Here is a 15113-nt window from a genome sequence, read left to right as displayed (position 1 = left end):
AACTTCTGTGGACAGTCGTTTTGTCCACAAAAATTGCACAACTGCACGCTTTTCTTCTCGTGAACAGTCATGCAACACATGTGCCTCTGACTGACTGAGTGCCTGCGAGATGTCCTACGACAAGCATACATATGCTGCCATCTGCTAGCAAAACTTGCGCGCGTAATTTGAAATGGTATAAGGAACACACATGTTTGCGACTTATTTATTAACTCACCCTCGTATATACTGAGAGATATCCGAAGGAGTCTACTACGCCGTATTAAACTTTTGTCAGCAATTACTTCTGTCAGAAGTCTGATATTTTCTTTTGCTAGTAGTTTAACGTCGGTTAGGATTAGGAAGGGAGCGCGGTGGCCTTAATTAATGTACATCCTGGTGTGAAAATTGGAAACCACGGAAAACAATTTTCAAGGCTGTCGGCGGTGGGATTCGAACCCAGCGTCTTCCGAAATCAAGCTTACAGCTACATGAACCTAATCGCACGGCAAACTTGTTCAACATATTTTTATTCTATATTTTTTTGCAAGAACATAAAATAGCGAAATGTTTGAAATTTTTCCCTCAGGGAACAAACTATGATATTTTGAGGGGGAAATTATTCGAATGAAGATAATTATTGTCAGTGATTGGAAAGCTAGTGGAACAAATAACAGAATTCAAAACCTTAGCAAATATTTTATGTCCGAAGAGGGAAGATAAATTCGAGAGAAAATTATTACCAGAATGAACTAAGGCCAAAATGAACTCTGGACAGTAATAAAGTGAAGAAATATTTCTGTATTCTATAAAGTAATTTTCAAAAGACAATTGGTGAGCAAAATGCAGAATTATATTGGGTGTCCAAAAGGGAACACATTAGGCACAATTTGAAGATATTCACACCAAAAGTTGATTAAGCAAGGAGATCGCAAATGAGAGTGAGAAATATCACGAACTGAAGACAATAATGAAAGCTTACGATAGTAACTCTAAGTCAACTACCAACCACAACGGAAGAAGTCGGAAGAATATCAAAGAAACATAAAAGAAATTGCATTCAAATGGATCATAACAACTGATCTGTGAAAATGATAATGATGAATTTATTCTCAAATTGTTTCCAATAAACATACGTTGTTTGCCTTGCAATTGGAAATTTTAACGTGATCCTTGTTTCTATGATAACAGGTGGTGATGTACTGATCCTTTCTTTCATATTTAAGGTCACATTAGACATCCTCCCCCTCCAAAAAAGAGGCAATTGGAATTGTACTCCGAAATAATACTCTTAGAAGCATGTGGAATATCGTGAATTGTCGGATATGTCCCCGAAGTTCATGAAGAATTAATATTAATTTAAAATATGTGTCGTTCATTCTACTAAACGTACAATTTTTCAATATTCGGCGGAGGACTGGGAAGAAACGGTTGCAAGAATATATTATTGTAACTGTTAAACATCTAACAAAAGCGTTATTTGGTGTGATCTCGGGATATGGAATGGAATTACGTCATAGTTCCATGTACAGTAAAAGGAAGAAAAGAATAGCATATCGAAGTTTTGGACTTACATGTCTAATTCCTCAAATAACGATGTAACTTTCCGTATCTAAACATTTGGGACTGTAATAAGCCATCTTCAATAAAACGGAATTATACTCGACCAGAAAGAACCCAAATTTTAACTTCATAAAGGATATAAGGAATATTTTGGAAGACAGAATTAGTGAAAAATAATTGAATCGAAATGTCGATCAGTGTGTGACAACAAGAAAGACGGTAAAACTCGGCATTCAGAAAATAAAATGGAAGAAATTATTTCAACTCATAGTTGGCTTAATATGGCGTAGATACCTAAATTAATGAGTAAAGTTTGATTACAGTAAAAATGTTGAATTGACAATGTTTCTGCCTCTTCCGCATGCAATAAACTTGAACATTAGTTGCAAGCTAAAAAAAAATAAGAAATACTTCCGAATATAAAAATACATTATTTATTCGTCTTGTATTGTATTAAGCCAATGATTAAGTACACTCCCTAATGTCGCAAAGGCATACTTTCTCTGTAATATAATGGCATCAAGATTCCCAATGAATGCTGTATTTCCTGATGGTAGTATTGTATTAATACGCTATGGTTTGCAATCGTTTACAATTTTAAGTAGACATTTCTCGCCTTTATCTCGTTACCTACCTGCTGCTCTCTGGAATACAACAAATCGATGCCCTTTAAGCAGCTTCTAAGACTTATAAGTCCAGTTACGTATCCGTCATAGGCAAGTCCCTGCTGAAGCCTATATACAGTATATATTGAACTTCCACGAGAGCGAGGTAGCTTGCGACTTTACTGAGTGGACTTTTGGGGTTGTTTAAAAATGTATCAAGAGTTCGTCGGCACAAGAGTATAAGAAGCGTATCGGGAGCAAGCAGGCGAGATGGAAGGAGGAGAGCGCAAGAAAAATGACATAAAATCCGGAGGGATAAGGAAGGAAGTAAGGAAGGAAGAAAAGAAGGTGGAAGTGGAAGGGGACGCTTGATCTACAACGCAATCTCCAGTAATGGCAGCACGGGGGCGTCGCCTACAGCCAGCCTCTCAATAATCGTAAATTCTATTAAAACAGAAGAAAATCTTCCATTACTGCCAGCGAACGCGCACTTTTAAGACCATAAGAAGCGAGAGAAGATTTTGCTTCTGAATAATTAAGAGTTCCTTCTACCTTGTGGATTCGCAGAACTAGAATATCATCAAGTTCATCGGCGCATGGATTGATTTTTAGCTATATGATCGACCTAACAAAAATAAACATGGAGAAGTATAAGAAGTATCATTTTTGATACGAGAAGATCGCTTAGTCAACTCCATGTCACATGGAGGCCAAGAATTCGTCCGGTCCAAATTTTTTCTGTTGCCGTTGATACTTTCATGGCCCGTACTTATTGACATGATATAGGCTTTTGGGCTTATCCCGTGTCAAGAAAATAAGGTGATATTCTCTACGTTTCGCAGATAAATGTTTAAGAAGCCTTTCTCGTGGACAGTCGAGATTTCATTCTGATGACGCAGAGCACAGTTCTCTGCGAAACGTAAAGAATTTCACCTTATTTTCTCGACACGGCACAAGCCCAAAAGTTTATATCATGTCGAATTTTTCCTTTTTACAATTTCAACTACTTCAATACCAATTATTAGACAAACGAACAATATCAACATTTTTTAGACAATCTATTTTGACAAAATATGAAATTAATACGTACCTCCCCTAGTGCACTATCCTACAAAAAAGATTTGCATTGCTGTCTTAACGGAGCACTGGACGCCAGCGTCTTGGAAAGGCGTGGCAATACAACTGACAAGCACACGGCCACACTACGGCGTAACACCGGTAATTTCACGGTTGAAAAGGCCTCAATGTAAAAATCCTCAACCTGTTTTCAGTCATTCGAACGGGTCAGGAATGCAATGAATGAAGCCCCCATCTAGCGACTAGGGTAGCAATTGTGCCGGCAACCGAAGCCTGTCGACTACTCTAGGTCAATGATTGATGACTGACATACGAAATGAAATGAATTCGTGGAGAATCCCTGGAATCAAAGATGACAGGGAAAAACGGAGTACCCGGAGAAAAAACCTGTCCCACGTCCACTTTGTTCAGCACAAATCCCATATGGAGTGACCGGAATTCGAACCACGGAACCCAGCGGTGAGCCACGGAAGCTCTGAAAATGCTCGAATACCTTTATAAAATGTATTGTTCTAAACCATGAAAAATATGAAATACTTGTTAATAAAATAACTTTTTTTTTACCAAGTTTACATAATTATTTGCGAAATAAGTCTTTAGAGATTACGTTTTGTCACTATTTAATAAAATTATGATGATGATGATGATGATGATGATGATGCTTGTTGTTTTAAGGGGACAAACATCTCGGTCATCGCTCCTGATGGCACGAAATGAAATGAAAAATTAAAAGTTCATAATCATCCACTGACCAAAATAAAAAATGGCATGAAGAATGAATGGATTGATATGAATTTCAAACAATCAGTGGATCCTACCGAAAAACTACCATAAAAATTAGTATTGCTGACCAAGAGAGCACTTCTAAAGCACAATCCTGAATCGAGGATGCTTGTTGTCTAAAGGGGTACAAAATACAAGTCAAGGGCCCCTCATAACAGTACTTATCACTAGTAAAGTAGAACGATCGTATTTGTCATGTCGGGGTACTAATCAAAAGTAGCGTAGACCCATGGTGTTCCACACATGATGGTACTACTCACAAGTACTGGACGTCGTACAGGTAACGCAGACCTATGGTGTTTCTCACATAATGGTGCAACACATAGGCAACGCAAACCGATGGTGTTCCTACCTTAGGTGTACTAATCACGGCGAGGGTAATCCCGTGGTGTTCCTCACATAGTGGGTACTAAGCGCAGGCAACGAAAACCCAAGGCGCCGCTCATATAGTGGTACTAATCACAGGCAACACCCAGACCCGTGGTGTTGCTCACATGGGTACGACTCACGGGTACTGGAAACCCACAGTGAACCACTCTCTGCTGCTACTAATCACAAACCTATTTCGTACCTAATACTGTATAGTGGTACTACTCGCAAGTACATGCAACCCATGTTGTTACCCGCGTGATGGTACGAATCAAAAGGAGTTTCATGGTTCTAATTCAATCATCCCGTGGTCGCCCCTTTTAGTCGCCTCTCACGACTGGCAGGGGATACCGTGGGTGTATTTTTTGTCTGCGTCCCCCACCCACAGGGGGTAAAGAGAGAGAGAGGAAAGAAGAAGAAAGAAGGGATCCGTCACTTCGAAAAATGAAGTAACGGACGATGAAAGGTAAATGCCACGAAGGGCGTGAAAATGAAAGACTCCCTAAGCCTCGAATGCTCTAATACCGTGGGGGTCGGAAAAGAACAAGAGTTGACCAAGGGAGGTCGGACAGGGTAGACGAAAGTGAGGAGCCCGACGCAAGTAAGTGGAAGCAATGCCAAGACTCAGCTAAGGGCCCCGTGGTCTCCAATTCACACTCCCAAGTTGAGAGCCCCTTGGGCCCCTTTTAGTCGCCTCTTACGCCAGGCAGGTGATACCCCGCAGGGGGTATTTAATAAAATGATACCAAATGAAGCATGATGAAATACAATAATATTTTAGTCTTTTATCATCATGGAAACCTTCACTGAGAAAACAAAACCATTCACTGGTTATTTTAGTTGAATTTAATGCTTGACCAGGTCATCAAACTATACCCGAATGTCAAGTCACGCTCCGTGCGTCTGGTTAGTTTGCAGTAGACGGTACTGTCGCTCTTGGCCGCTGTGAAGGGAAGAGGGGGGTGTTAAACAGAAATGCCAGCCTGCTGTTCAAAGAAGTGACTTGTGTTATTCAGACGTGTTTTCTGGAAAACTATTTCAACACTATTCCGGCTCATTGCTACCGGAGATATTAATATATATAGAATGTACTATGTTGTGCAAACTTTGAAGAACGTCGATGATGATGGTGATGATAATGCTTGTTGTTTAAAGGGGCCTAACATCTAGGTCATTGTCCCCTAAAGGTACGAGACGAAACAAAACTTAATGATGATTATAATGTTAAAATGTGTCCATTACCTAGAATTTAAAGAATGATCATGAAAAATGAATATAAATTTAGCATAATCATTGTATCTCTTTCGCAGTGCCTTATTTTCTTATAAAATTGATTTAAAATAGATTAACATTTAAGAAAACGAAATAAGGCATTACGTTTGAAATGATGCAAATTAACAGTTTAAAAACACATTTAAATGCTCAAAAACAGACTAAAATAGCGTCAATACTTTCAAAATATAGTTAACAATAAAATTAATGTTAAAATGAAATACGAAATTCACTTTTATACACGATAAAACAGGCCACTATCCCTCATAAATGGGATGACGAGGTCTGCTGACTGCTCGTCATTTCGTAGAATGAGGGAGATGATGCCCGGAAGATTTCGACTACGGCACTACGTGAGGATGTGAACTACGATCAGATGACGGCCACAAGTACACTCCGGAGAGGTTTCTCTCGAGGGAATTATATTTTTATTTTATAAATACGAAATATTTTCACAATATGCAAAATATTCATTCATGCGAATACTTGTATGATATATGAACATGTTACCGAAATAATATGGAATATAAATAAACCTTTCGCCTGAATTGAATTGAATTGCATTTTTCCCCGCAGGAGTTATAGTACGTGCCAGGAAACGTACCTATACGAGGCTGCCGTATTTGAGCACCGTCAATACCATCGGACTGATCCGGGATCGAACCCGCCAACTTAAGGTCAAAAGGCCAGCACTCTACCGTTTGAGCTGCCCAACTATGCAGGAATTTTTCTGTACAAGAATATAGACTTAAAAACGTAGGTAACGGAACGAATATTTTGCAAAACCAGCAAGTAACGTTTTGAATATTTTACATGGCAATGACCTCAACTATAACACCTTCCTTGCCCTTTCCGAACCTATTTATTGGATTTTTCCCGGTTGTACGGCCGGATGCCTTTTTTGATGCCAATCCTATGTTGAGGTGATAGCTTTACTGGCACTGTTGTGTGTTTTTGTGGTCGTTTGTAATGTGATGTCTATATACAGAGCAGTGTATTGTGACAATAAGAAACATAACAGAGGAATTAACCACACGTTGATAAAATGCTCGATCGGGTCGGGAATCGGACCCGCGTCCCTCTGAACTGAGTGCCAGTACGCTGACCATTCAGCAAAAAAGCCAAGCGATACTCCTAGTTCGAACAAATAAGGAAAATTAAGCTTTCCTTGGATGCATTACTTAAAAAGAACTGAAAATATTGTACAAAAGAAGCGTAATGGGCAGGAATCGAAATAATATATGGGGCATATTTAAAGTAAATGCCTATATGAGATGTGCAGGGACATGAGGGCAAAGGCGCATTATGACGAATAATGTATTACGTGCGCGGATATTGTCTACTTTTGCAGTCTTTTCATAATGACACACAAAAGTATACGACCGAGCGAGTTGATTGTACGTTTAGGTTGCGCTTCTGTGAGCATTCATTCGGGGGATAGTGGGTTTGAACCCTATTCTCGGCCGTTCTGAAGATGGCTGCCCAGGTTTTCCAATTTTCGCACCATGCCAATTCTGAGGATATACCTTAATAAAGGCTACATATAATTACTTTCCCCTCCTAGCCGCATTCTATCCCATCGTCGCCATGAGACTTATCTGTGTTAGTGAGACATGAAGCAAATTGTAAAAAGAAAAAATCAAAAGCGTATGGCTTATTTGAACGAAACTCTCACTATGTGAACACCTGAGATATGACAATGTGAGTGTCAGCAAAGAGACAGAATTCCATCACGTCCTACTAATAAAAAAACGCTTTCAAATTCCTTATTTCATCTTACAAAGGGAAACTTGATTTCCAGGACCTGTCCATTGAATGTGGTTTCAAATGAGTTACAGGAAGGGGCATACTGTACTACACTTGCAATCGAGATAGGAGTATGTTAGTATCAAGAGGATTGAAGTCAATAAAGCGCCGTCATGGAGCCATCTCTCGTCTTATCTTAATAACAAACGGGCGGCATCTTTTGACAGGCAATGACGAATGGGGCTGGATAATGAATGGACAAGTGGCTTAACTTGCTGCTAATCAATAGTAATATAGCAGCCGACACGTGCTATCTGATTGTAGGTATTGTCAACTCTTTTCAATGTTAATGGGACGTGTTTCATCGCCTGGGATCCTCATTCGGATAATATACCCGCTTATCTCTAGCAATTAACGTGATCTTCACCTGCTCAGTACGGTGTAGCGTGCGTGTTGAGGCAGCAATTGTAGGAAATTAGTTCAGTGAACACTTGGCATGGTATTAGAGTCCACTTTAAAATAATTAATAGACGTTTCCATCGGATGGATATTGTAGATATTTAAAAAAATGTAAAATAATACCATGCCAATGACTTTTTCTTATTTTTCGTGTGTGGTAATAATAATAATAATAGTTGCTGCGATTTAATGCGATGGTATAGTCACCCATTATCGAAAGTAACTGTCCCAGGTTCAGATCCTGGTCACGGAAGGTGCAATATTCACTAGTATCAACACCTGGAAAAGGAAGCGAATCCTCAAAACGTAGAAATTGACACTCAGGCAGGTTTTATGGGATACTGTAGTTGAGGCATTATGATTATTATTATTGTTTTTATTATTTTCATGTTTACAATTCATATTACGTCGCACCGACATAGAATGTTATTTTTGACGGCGACGACGGGATGGGAAATGGGTAGGTGTGGGAAGGATGCGGCCTTGGCCTTAATTTCTATTGCGTGTTTCTGTGGTGCTTGGTAGTATAGTGTGTTGTCTGAATATGAAGAGGAAAGTGTTGGGACAAACACAAACACCTAGTCCCCGGGCCAGAAGGATTAATCAGACGCGATTAAAATCCCGGACGCGGCCGGGAATCGAACCTGGGACCTCTGAACCGAAGGCCTCAACGCTGACCATTCAGCTAATGAGTTGGACAAGAGTTCTAACTTTCAATGATCATATGAATATGGTAAAGAAAATTAGAAAACTAATTGGATGAACGTATAGGCTAGGCCCTAATATTCTCTGAAATCTGTTAGCTTTTCTCCTGAGCAATGATAATATATACTAAAACAGATTACGTTAGAGTAAGTTAAGACTGAATGGACATTGATTATCGACTACATTTACAATACTGCAAATAGCAGACTTCCCATGAACTTTTAAGTTATGTCCAAAAGACTTCACTTTCGTAATCATGTAACAATCCACAGAAGAGAATGTACGTATTGCATAACTTAAACGATTGGAATGCCTTCTAATCATGAATCCCTTACCTCGTGTTGACATTATGGCTTGTACATTATCCATTTACTTCGTTACAATGACTCAGAAATTAGAGTTACGGCAATTTTAAACCCATTATATTTCAAGGTCTTCACATACATGTTTAAGAAATACATTAGTTTGATGGTCGTTATAAAACAACCAACAATATTATATTCCACTAACTTCTGGACTAGAAATTATTACTTTCAAATGCGAAGCGACGCTTAATATTCTTCTGTCTTGTTTTCTTTCTGTGTTTGATGATGATGATGATGAGGATGATGATGTATGGCTTTTAGTGCCGGGAGTGTCCGAGGACAAGTTCGGCTCCCCAGATGCAGGTTTTTGTTTGACTCCCGTAGGCGACCTGCGCGTCGTGATGAGGATGAAATGATGATAAAGAAGACGCATACAACCAGCCCCCGTGCCAGCGAAATTAACCAATTATGGTTAAAATTCCCGACCCTGCCGGGAATCTAACCCGGGACCCTTGTGACCAAAGGCCAGCACGCTAAACATTTAGCCATGGATCCGGACGATGATGAAGGTGATTGTTGTTTAAAGGGCCCTAACAGCTAGATCATCGGCCCCTAATGGTACGAGATGTAACAAAATGACATGATAATTAAAAGTTTTAATATATCCACTGACTTGACAAGAATTTGAAATAAATGACGGAAAATGATTATTAAATTAAAATTAAGTTGATCTAATTCGTAATGTCTTTTGTGAGCTTGCAGATACATTTTTGTTGTATGTATTGTAGATTATTCGGTATGCAGTTTCCTTTCATTTTGGCGTCTAGTTCCATTGGCCTTTATTTCTAGTCCATTTCCCTTAATTGTTTCACCAAGGTCCTTAAAATATGAAGAAAAAACTAGTATCACAATTTGTCTCCATGAATTTTGATCCTTGTTTGTTGCATGTAATGTGTTGTCTTTTCAAAAGACATCTGCAGGCCGATTTTTTCCGCAATTTGTTAAGTTCAATATAATTTTGGGGAAGTGTCTCGGATTAAGATTGCTAGATATTCTGCAAATGTTAGGCAATCTATCACTAACTTTCCTCTGCCTAATGTGATTAGTTGGTGAATTTTGAGGAAAAATTTCTGTTTGCGCCATTCATGCATCACGTTTTCAAGGGCATAATTGAAGATTAAAAGTGAGAGTCCATCTCCTTGTCTTATTAACTTAATAATAATAATAATAATAATAATAATAATAATAATAATAATACGGTATATTTTTATTTCCGATCTCAGAAACATTTCTTTAGAACGAATTCATTCTGTGATCGTTATTTTAGTGTTTCATTGTAATTGGATGCGGAAGTTCGATATCACACGTCAGAAATACGATAACTGTGGTATAACAGCTGTAGAGAGATTCAGTAAATATTTGATCGGCAATGAAATGAATGCGGGTGGAAAAGCTCTTTGTCCTTGATGAGTGCGATAAATGCTCCACAAGATTGGAAACCCAGCACATCGCTCGCCGGTGCTCAATTGGAATTGCATGGCCCCATATGGCGATGAGAGGGAGCAGGCTAATATCCATCGTCGTATCGAGCGACCATGCCGTAAGTTAAACTAACGTAACCATTTAGCAGCCTGCCACCAACCCTGTTCCCTCTCCCTTCAGAGTACAGTTTAGTTAGCCCGGTCACCTTCGTTACGTTACATACCCCTCCCCACCAACCCACTCTCACTCCTCCACAAACCCCTGCAGCTAGGACTAATTGAACTCCACGACCCGATGCCGACAAAAATCCTTGCGCCAATTAACACGATTGGGTTTTCCCCACCCTTCCCCCTCCCTTTCTCTCTTTAGTCTGGTGTCCACAGGGGATTCACCCTCCCAACCCCCTACTTCTACCCACCCACTCGATCCTCTTTATTAACAACCACTCCAGCAGAAGCCGCACCAACAAAGTGAACACTTATATCGATGGCGACCTTCCGTGGAGGGACACATTTTGGGCCACTTTAGAATTGAAATATGTGGCCAACAGAAGCACTCTTCCGGAAAAAAGTGAATATTAGATAACCCTTTCAAAATAAAAGCTCTGAAACGCTCTGAATATGTACGGAGCTGATTTCCTCTCTATTCTAAGTGTGTACTCTTACAAATTCTCGAGACTGAAGAAAATAGATCATCTAAGCAACCTAACAGTGGACAGTGTTATATCCCAATGCAGACAACCGTGACAATAGTAGACTGCTTACGCACCTTTCCATGAAACACTGGAACTGAGGGGCCAAAAACTATCGCTACTACGCCTTCAAGTCTCAAATACAGTTAGAAAAACACGAAAGTCTACCTAAAAGTATATTTCAACCCGTTGCCATAGAACACAGGAGCTAATCAAGGTCAGCGGATTCAAGTTTCAGAGCCACTTGTGTGACCATTTGGGGGTCGTAAATAGACATGGACTTGGACTTATGTAAGAGTGAAAGGCTCCCGACAGCGATTTTCTTAACGTTTGAATATTTGAGCTTCCTTTTTAGAAATCCGGTACAACGTCTACAAGAACATGCCCTGTATAGTGTGTACAGTATTTGAAATAAATGACTGTTAAAGCCCCGCTTGACAATTTCGTTTTCTATTTGGATACATTTAAACTTGATGTAGATCACAGCAAACTTTAGTTTTAATATTTACTTTGGTTTTATTTATGACTATGATGGTACGGGAGCTATTTATATGTAAATTGTGTTCATATGAGCATCTCTCACCAAAACTTGCCTTGAAATTTCTCCCAGAAACTGAGCACTAAAGACAAAAGACTAGATACGACTTTCAACTGCACGTTTGTGAAACATAATCTCGCGAAGAAAATCATTTAGAAGCAAAAATAATAAGACACCTTTACACGGGCTCGGTGTCGCGAGTCGGGCAGTTGGCGTGCAGTGACATGTGGTCCGTACAGTGTGTCAGTTCTTTCGATTCGACACTGTGAGCTAAATGACTCACCTCCGACTCCATCACTTGAGAGGGCTGTTTTCTTTCTGTGCGATCTTTACACAAAATGTCCATTATCTCGGAATAATGTCTAGGTAGGTTTCAGTACAAGTCCACTAATAGCACCCTTGTGCGTTATAATATTCAGATGGCGGTGAACACTACGAATGTTCTGAAAGACAAAGTAGTGCTTTCTAACTTTTTTTTGCTAGTTGTTTAACGTCGCACTAACACATCGAAGGTTTTCGGCTACAGAAGGATGGGAAATGGCTAAGATTTGGAGTGTAGTAACCGTGGCCTTAATTAAAGTCCATCATCATTTGCCTGGTGTGAAAATGGGAAACCACGGAGAAACATATTCAAGGCTCCCGAAGGTGGGATTCAAACCCTAACCGCACGGCCATCTCACACGGTACTTTCTACTTTAACGATGGCAAGAATTAAAATCATTACATAGTATGTCTCACTGAAGCCATGTTTGAGGCAATCGTGTTTTCCCCATAACATACGGTGATGTGTTTTAGAAACTCCAACTAGAATTCAGGGTAAAATGAACAACAGATAAGGTCAAGCAGACAATCGTCATTAACTAGTCAGTACGGCTATCTAACCATTGACAGTTTACTCTCATACTATTTCATTGAAATGTCGTATGGCTTTTAGTGCCGGAATATCCCAGGACGGGTTCGACTCGACAGGTGCAAGTCTTTCTATTTGACACTCATAGGCGACCTGCGCGTCGTGATGAGGATGAAATTATGATGAAGACGACACATACATCCAACCTCCGTGCCATTGGAATTAACCAATTAAGGTTAAAATCCCCGACCCGACAGGGAATAGAACCCGGGATCCTATGAATCGAAGGCTAGTACGCTGACCGTTCAGACAACGAGTCGGACACCATTCCATTAATGAACAGCTATGCACTGGAAAAGAAATAAAAGCAAGGAAAATTCGGGGATTGTATGTGATAAGATTTCTAATTAAGCATAATTTTGTAAATATCGATGCCTTCGCAACTCTATGCGGGCACAACGAACGATCCCGGGTCCGGAGAAATGTATTTCCAATTCGTACATGAGATGGAGTTGCTAAACATGCGTTTAATTCACCTAAAAGGACCTAAGTATGATTTCTCGCCAGAAATGCTGGGTGTTTCATTTCTAGAGTGTCATCGGTCTCGAGTTCATTCAGCTTAAATTAGAAAATAGTATCTGGTTAATTTCTGGGGTAGAGATGTCCAGAAATAGGGCTTTATATCCTGCTTAGTGTCTAAGTTACGACTAATAGAAATCTCTACCTTACCCTCCAGTAGGGGCTTTCATAAATTATACGGGGATAACTTGGAATAATAATAATAATAATAATAATAATAACGAAAATGAGTATTTTGGTTCATAGTGTGATACGTTGTATATAAATTATATTAAGAAGATCACGAACACCCAGCGACAAGCTAGAGGAATTTGTCAGATGCGGTTAAAATCCCCGATAGGGCTTGAATTCAAATCCAGAGCTCTCTGATCTCAAGGCTGCAACGTTGGCCATTGAGCGAAGGAGCTGAACGTAAGAGAAAACTGTGTAGAACGGTAGCCTATAAATCATGGATTAAGAAAATAAGAATGAAGTAGCACCCTGTTGTTGAGAAGTGATGAAACCCGCATAACAAGAGAGTTAGTGTAGTTACCTAGCAGACTATCTCACGGCGAAGCTAAGAAACTTCGGCGGTATTCGGTGGCATTAGTTGATAATACTCAGATGTAAAATAATAGGATAAGCATAGTTTTACGCAATGATGATAAATTATTTTAAAATACTGATAATGATCAGAAGAAGGTTAAAGTTTTTCTTCTTCTCTTAGCATTTATCCCGCTTAATTGCAGGGCCTGCTGTTCTGCACTTGTTCGTCCTCGTGCTGTGCAGCTCTCAGGACTTAATTTTAATGCCCTTCTCGCACCTTAAGACACCACGGCGCAAATCTCGGATCGAATTCGCCAAGTTGGTCTCTGAAAGCCAGAGTTTCTACCTTTTGAACTAATATTATGTATTTTTTCTCCTGCCTTTCTTCAGCTTATCCCAGTTATTTCTGGAATGGTTGGAACCACCTAGGCTCATGTTGATTTTAGCCAGGGTTTAAGGCTGTATGCCCTTGTTGGCGGCAAGTAAATAGTTGGCTGAAAATATCAACGCAGGTTTCACTGCGATTCATCTCTTCTTTTTTACAATTTGCTTCACTCCGAACTGACACAGATAGTTTTTATGGCGACGATGGGACTGGGAAGGGCCTGGAGTGGGATGAAAGTGACCGTGACCTTAATTAATCTGCAGCCCCCGAATTTGCCTGGTGTGAAAAAGGAAAACCACTAGAAAACCATCTTCAGGGCTGCCGACGGTGGGGTTCGAACTCACTACCTCCTGAATGCAAGCTGATTGCAGCGTGACCAAAACAGCGCAGACTCATTCTCGACGTTTTGGATTCAAACATCAGCATTCCGGGTGGGAAGCCTTCAGGTAAGCCACTAAGATCATTACGCCCCCACTCAGACCGTGAAATTACTTTATTTATTTATTTATTTATTTATTTATTTATTTATTTATTTATTTATTAGATAGAGCCTATGGAGGGCCATTTTAGTCTATAATTTTAAATAAGTATAAAATGTGACAAAGGTATAAACAACAATATTAAGTAACAACAATAAATTAACCATTTTAACAGTAACAATGTATCAACAAGGAGAACGATAACATCTAAGTGTCAGTTACAGCCATTAGGAAGAAGATCGTACGCATTGATTACGTTGATATTACAACGATCGATACAACTATAGAACGAATCAAATAAGACGATGAAGCGGAATAAAACATCAAAAGGAAGAAAGAACGAAAGAAAGAAAGAAAGAAAGAAAGAAATCTAAGTCTTAAGTACACGGGTAAAGAGAGAACGACGTGATAGGGGCTACTGTTCCATTGAAAACATAATTTTGTACATAACTCCTTTCTTATAAATACATGGATATTCACATGTATAAACAAAAAGTGCTTTCTGACTCCACTGTCATTAATCCTAAATTTGTGTTTCCATGATTTCCTACTTTTACATCAGGCTGTACATGAATTAGGGCTACAGTCGCTTCCTTATCAGTCCTAGATCTTTTTCATCACATGGTCTCCAAAAGGCATACCAAGTTGGTGCAATATTATATCACGAAGAAAAAAATATAATAATTATACTTTTGAAATACCATGCACACCTTATCCTGAG

General features: G+C 39.4%; 1 protein-coding gene across 1 annotated transcript in view; it reads left to right on the top strand.

The window, feature by feature from the left end:
• LOC137500466 (uncharacterized) overlaps window positions 1–15113 on the top strand; it is a 196848-nt gene that overhangs the window by 124002 nt on the left and 57733 nt on the right. The gene's annotated exons all lie outside the window — the stretch shown is intronic.

This window comes from Anabrus simplex, chromosome 4 (assembly GCF_040414725.1).
Source record: "Anabrus simplex isolate iqAnaSimp1 chromosome 4, ASM4041472v1, whole genome shotgun sequence".
Lineage (NCBI taxonomy): Eukaryota > Metazoa > Arthropoda > Insecta > Orthoptera > Tettigoniidae > Anabrus > Anabrus simplex.
This window is presented reverse-complemented; position numbering and strand designations above follow the sequence as displayed.